Source organism: Echinops telfairi, unplaced genomic scaffold (assembly GCF_000313985.2).
Source record: "Echinops telfairi isolate 266 unplaced genomic scaffold, ASM31398v2 ScPeMD7_7416;HRSCAF=8454, whole genome shotgun sequence".
Lineage (NCBI taxonomy): Eukaryota > Metazoa > Chordata > Mammalia > Afrosoricida > Tenrecidae > Echinops > Echinops telfairi.
The window spans coordinates 2106472-2112655 of record NW_022111316.1 but is presented as its reverse complement, the minus strand read 5'-3'; the positions used below and the strand labels follow the sequence as shown (position 1 = coordinate 2112655).

Sequence of the window (6184 nt, the reverse complement as noted above, 5' to 3'; positions counted from 1 at the left end):
CCTTTCTCCCCTATCTTCCCCTTACCCTCCTGGTATCTCTACTCTCATTATTGGTCCTGAGGGGTTTATCAGTCCTGGATTCCCTGTGTTTCCAGTTCTTATCTGCACCAGTGTACATCCTCTGGCCTAGCCAGATTTGTAAGGTAGAATTGGGATCATGATAGGGGGAGGAAGCATTAAAGAACTAGAGGAAAGCTGTATGTTTCATTGGTGTTATACTGTACCCTGACTGCCTCATCTCCTCCCTGTGACCCTTCTGAAAGGGGATGTCCATTTGCCTACAGATGAGCTTTGGGTCTCTACTCTGCACTCCCCCTCATTCACAATGGCATGATTCTTGTTCTTTGATGCCTGATACCTGATCCTATGGACACCTCATGATTACACAGGCTGTTGTGCTTCTTCCAGGTGGGCTTTGTTGATTCTCAGCTAGATGTCCCCTTGTTTATCTTGAAGCTTTGAAGACCCCAGATGCTATGTCTTTTGATAGCCCAGCACCATTAGCTTTCTTCACCACATTTGCTTATGCACCAGCTTTGTCTTCATGTCGGGAAGGTGAGCATCATAGAATGCCAGTTTAATAAAACAAAGGGTTCTTGCATTGATGGAGTACTTGAGTGGAGGCCCAATGTCCATTTGCTATCTTAATACTAAACCTATAAATATATGCACATAGATCTATTTCCCCATTGTCATATAAATATATATTACATTTGTATATGCCTGTATTTAGACCTCTATAAATGCCCTTTGCATCCACGTTCTTTCCTCTATTTCCTTTTACTTTCCTCTTGTCCACTATTATGTTCAGCCTTCATTTGGGTTTCAGTAATTCCTCTGGGTATATTCCCCTTCATCTAGACCTACCAAGGTGCCTACACCCTCCTTGCCATGGATTTTGGATCACTTGTTGTTCCCTTGTCCCTGGGGTTAACACCCACTTCCTTTCCCTGCCCCCCCCATCTCCCATGTCCCCCCAATGGTCAGTTTCATTGTTTTCTCCTCCAGTTTGTTTATCCTGCCTATCTTATCTAGATAGACTTGCAGAGATAATAATATGCACAAAAAACAAGACAGAACAAAACAAAGCAACAAAAACAAAACAATAAAAACCAATGACCAAGAAAAAAAAAAAAGCCTGTTCAAGGTCTGTTTGTTGACCTTGAGGAGTGCTTTCTGGTCAAGTCTGATGGGGTGCCATGTCCTGGCCCACAGTCTGTTTTTGTTATTTCTTGGGGTCTTCGTTGCTCTATTTCCCTTGCTATTCTGTTGCATACCTTTAGTGTTTCACCTCAGTGTGGTGGGGTCAGATTGAGTGCAATTCGCACACTGTGTCTCCAGTGTTGTCCCCATAGCTCTATGGGTCAGTGAAGGATGTCATGTCTCATAGTGGGGGTGACCCTATGGTCCTCTCTGTGCTTTGGCTGCTCTGAGTGGGAATATCGTCCTCAGATGTTGGTGGGCCAGGATGTGTTCCACTCTCTCTTCCTCTCCCTTCATTTGCTCCTGTGTGCTCTGCTGGGACATGTCCCTCTCCCTGAGCTGTAGCTGTTCTCTGAAGTGAATTCTTCTGTGGGTGTGGGTGTGGGTGGGGTCTGTCCATGTAGTTGGGATTGGGGCCGGCCCCTCAGACCTTTCTATTGGTTCTCCACTTCGTGCCAGTATGTTGCATTCACATCCTGGAGCACCAGTTGAACCGGTCTTTCTTTCCCTGTGGAGATACATAAACAATACCCTCCCATTGGGTGGGTTAGTGCCCTGTTCCCCCACTTTTCTTTTTCTTCTCCCCCTTCCAAACCTCCTTTTTATTTGGCTACTATATGTATCCCTGGATTTGGTATGACCCCTGCCATACTAACTGGTCTTCAGCCCAGGAATGTTTGTATATAGTAGCTTTTCCCCTATGGCCCCTTTGCATTTTTTAGCTTACCTCAGCAGACTCATGTTGTACTTGTCCTTTTGTGCTTGGATTTCTTTGCTTAGCATAATTTCCTTCAGTTCTTCACATGTGGTGATGTGCTTCATGCATTAATCACTGCTTCTTAGGGATGTGTAGTACTCCATTGTATGTACATACCAGTGTTTTTAATCCATTCATCTGTTGACGGAAATTTGGGTTGTTTCTAACTCCTTGCAATGGTGAACTGTACCATGATGAACATTGGAGCACAGATGTCTGCCCGTGGTTTGTTTCTTGCCTCTTCTGCGTATATGCCCAGTAGGGCGATTGTTGGGTCATATAGTAGCTCAATTTCCATCTGTTTTAGATATCGCCAAATCAATTTCCATAGTGGCTGTACATACCTACAGGTCCACCAGCAGTGGATGAGAGTTCCCATCTCATCACAGCCCCTCCAACACTTGCTTTCTGATTTTTTTTGAATTGGGCTGTCTTTGAGGGTGTTAGGTGGTATCTCATTGTTTTAATTTGAATTTCTCTTATGGCTAATGATTGGGAACACAATCAAGTTTACAATAGTCTCTGAAAGGTCATTGGAGCTCCTCAGCTATGGTCATAGGGGATTTACCTGTGGTTTAATCTACATAGTACCCTGCAGATGGATTTTGGGGTCCCACTATCATCTGTAGCCTTCTACAAATTGGGTATTCACGGTTATAAAAGTCAATATCACCAGACCTCTCCTCCTCAGGGAAAAACTACCATTTCTCTCGAGTGGTTTTCCCCCACAGCAATGGGAGCCAGGCACACAGGAAAGTGAGACAAGACAGTATGGCAGACGAGAGAGTAAGGGAAGCAGAAATTTAATAAGCAAAGTATGTTTCAGTCATGAAGCAAGTCACCTTATGATTTGAGGAGGCTGACAAGGTCTAAGGATATGATATTGAACTTTAGAAGGGTTAGGTTATGGGATCCCATTGGCTCACCTCAGTCTCTATCCTGCTTTCCAATTGGCCCTTATTCTTGGATCCTCAATCGTCCTCAATGCATTGCAGCATACTATTCAGTTCATTATCATGTAGGGTAGTGTTAGTCAATAGATTATCTGGAAATGATCACTGGAATGGATAATGTGAGGCAATTTGGGAGGGACCATCCCAACCTCGAGTTGTCCTTGATTCGACTACTGTTACTAGGACTCATTTTCAATAGTTTAGTATTAACCATGGAGAGCAAGAATGATAATCCAATGCAGGCACCCCTTTCCCGGTAGCTCAGCTCTCTAACTTAAAATTCAATAAAATAGATACACAATAAAATAGAGGAAATTTTATTTATGGACTTTGGCCACATTGAAAATTAAAAGCATGGATGGCCTCTTAAAGGCATCACAAACAGGATTACAATAGATTAAAGCAATTTAAAAACGAGTGATTTTGTAAGAAGGAAAGTCACTCAATCTTCTGTTCTGTGGCTCCGGTGCAGAGCCGAAAGGCTTCTGTACAACTGAGTGGTTCAGTGGTCCACCAGCTCCTGGTAACTGTGGAGACACAACATTCACAAAAGTGGACATTTGGGATCTATGGGACCCATGGTTCAGAAGTTGTTTAAATAAGGCGGATGACTCTCTAAGCTCCCACTCATGGGATTGGAACCACCTAACATATACAAGGTTAGTTTTACATTTGAATTTTCTGCACTTTGCAGATCTGATTTACATTCCAGGCAGTGGGATGATTCAGACTTTATGTGATGAAAAAGCTGATGGTGCCCTGCTATTAAAAGATATAGCATCTGGGGTCTTAAAGGCTTGAAGATAAACAAGCAGCCATCTAGCTCAGAAGCAACAACACTCACATGGAAGAAGCACACCAGCCTGTCTGACCACAAGTGTTGAAGGGATCAGGTATCAGGCATCAAAGAACAAAAAAATCATATTGTAAATGAGGAGGAGTGCAGAGTAGAGACCCAAAGCCAATCTGTAGGTAACAGGACATCCCCTTACAGAAGGGTCCCCGGGAGGAGATTAGTCAGTCAGCATGCAGTGTATCAACGATGAAACATACAACTTTCCTCTAGTTCTTAAATGCTTCCTCCCCCACCCTATCATGATCCCAATTCTACCTGAAAAGCTTGCTAGATCAGGGGATGTACACTGGTACAGATAGAAACTGGAAACACTGGGAATCCAGGACAGATGATCCCTTCAGGACCAGTGGTGAGAGTGGCGATACCAGAAGGGTGGAGGGAGGGTGGGGTGGAAAGAGGGAAGTGATTATAATGATCTACATATAACACGGACAACAGCAACGTGGGTGAAGGGAGATGTCGGACAGAGTAAGATATGACAAAATAATAGTAAGTTATAAATTATCAAGGGTTCATGAAGGAGGAGGGAGTGGGGAGGGAGGGGGGAAAATGAGGAGCTGATACCCAGGGCTAAAGTGGAGAGCAAATGTTTTGAGAATGAGGATGGCAACAAATGTACGAATGTGCTTGATACAATGGAGGGATGGATGGATTGTGATGATAGTTGTATGAGCCCCCAATAAAATGTTTTAAAAAAGAGTCAATTTGGAAAAAAAAAAGATTGTAAGCAATATGGACACTGCTGCTTAAAAACCATAGAAGATGACCAGAGAGTTTTGAAAACATTTTAAATTTTGTAGTGAAAGCAGCAGGAAAACGCAAATGCTCTGCCCTACAGGCTGCCCTGGATTGGAGTTGACCCGAAGGCCTCAGCAACAAGTCCTACTGAATGGACTGTCATTCAGACGTTGCTGAGGATTGAAACTTTACCGGGTTTTATTTGCCCCAAAGATTTCTGGTCCTAAAATCCCCCCGTGGATCCATTAAATAGTGGTCCCCATTTATCTACTTACCTTGTTATCTTTGTAGTGGGGAGTGCCACATAACTTACAGAATCTGTTTTCTATCCCAAACCAGTATCGACTAGGAAAGATATGGGTCCTTAAAAAACAAAACAAAACAGATGTAGAAAGCAGTCTGAGGAATAAGATCTTTCCAGGCTTTGCTCTGCAAACGAGAGCATTTTCTTTCTATCTTTTTGGATGACGCATTTCCTTGTCATTCCACACCCTTAGCTCCACCTCACTTTGTTTCTTAAATCCGTGGGGTAATACGAGGGACAAAGAAACTTCTCACTGTTAAATTAGGGGTGGTGGGGAGGGTGGGGGAAGTATTTCAAGATTGCACAGTGGGTTGTTACAGCAATTTCTTTGTGGGAATACTTAGAGGTATAAAATGGGTTATTCCTATAGTTTAAAAAAATTTACTCCAAGGGGTCCCAGGAAAAAAAAAGATTTTTACTTTTCTTTCCAGGTTAGTGGTCAGTGGGAGCTCAGACAAGAAGTTAATCAGCAGAGTCTGAGAGAGACCACTGAGATAAAAGAGTGGTTCTCAGGGCCTCCTGCTTGGAGTCAAATCCAGGACTGCCTAGCTTGTTGAAACTGCAAAATCATTTCATTTGTGTCACTTCCATGGCTCTAGTCTTGGCCCCTGGATCAAGACTCCTCTAGAAATGAAATTACACGTCCCGAGATGTGATAAAGTGGCTATCTAAAACATAAAACAGTCATCATTTTCAATGTCTCTGGATAACAAATGATCTATTTCGACAAGAAAACTATTAGTCTAATCACAGTCGCCAGAGGGTCCACTTCGACTCATGGAGAATCTGTGCGTAGATTCTGTGCTCCACAGGATTTCCAATGGCTGATTTCGTGAATAAGATCCCTAGGCCTCTTGTTTGAGGTGTGTCTGGGTAGACTCAAACTTCAACCCTTTTTGTTATCAGCTGTGTGAGTCAATTCATGGTATTTGTAGGAGGAGCCAAATGATATGTAGGACTGACCTGGAAACTGTACACTCCAAAGCAATTTCAGCATAATTAAATCGATTCAATGATATATAGATCAGGTGGGAACTGAGGATCAAACCATTAGGGAAAACCTAGTGGGAAAAAAAAGGTTTTGAAATAGATTTTCTTGTTATACTGTATTTTATTCTGTTCGAGTAAAACCACTATATTTCCCCTGAAGCGTCTTACGTTCTAACAAAGAAACATTCGATTTAGAAAATAGACACAATCGCTCCACATACAATGTGGAACAAGTTGGCCAATGATGGTGAGCTGACTGAAGATTTTACATTCCTCTCTTCAAATAAAAATTCGAGACTTTGGACAGTGTAACTTATGACAAAACAATAATTTATGAATTATGAAGGGTTCATGAGGGAGGGGGAGAGGGGAGGGAGGGGGAA

The 6184-nt window shown here is 42.7% G+C and overlaps 1 long non-coding RNA gene across 1 annotated transcript in view; it reads right to left on the bottom strand.

Moving 5' to 3' along the window:
• Positions 1-3271: 3271 nt before the first annotated feature.
• The window catches only part of LOC123522478, a 4140-nt gene continuing 1227 nt past the window's right edge, over positions 3272-6184 (bottom strand). Inside the window, exons 2-4 of the long non-coding RNA XR_006680743.1 lie at positions 5775-5872; positions 4783-4870; positions 3272-3440 (exon numbers count right to left, since the gene is read on the bottom strand). This is a non-coding gene — a long non-coding RNA (uncharacterized LOC123522478). The remainder of the gene's footprint in view (positions 3441-4782; positions 4871-5774; positions 5873-6184) is intronic.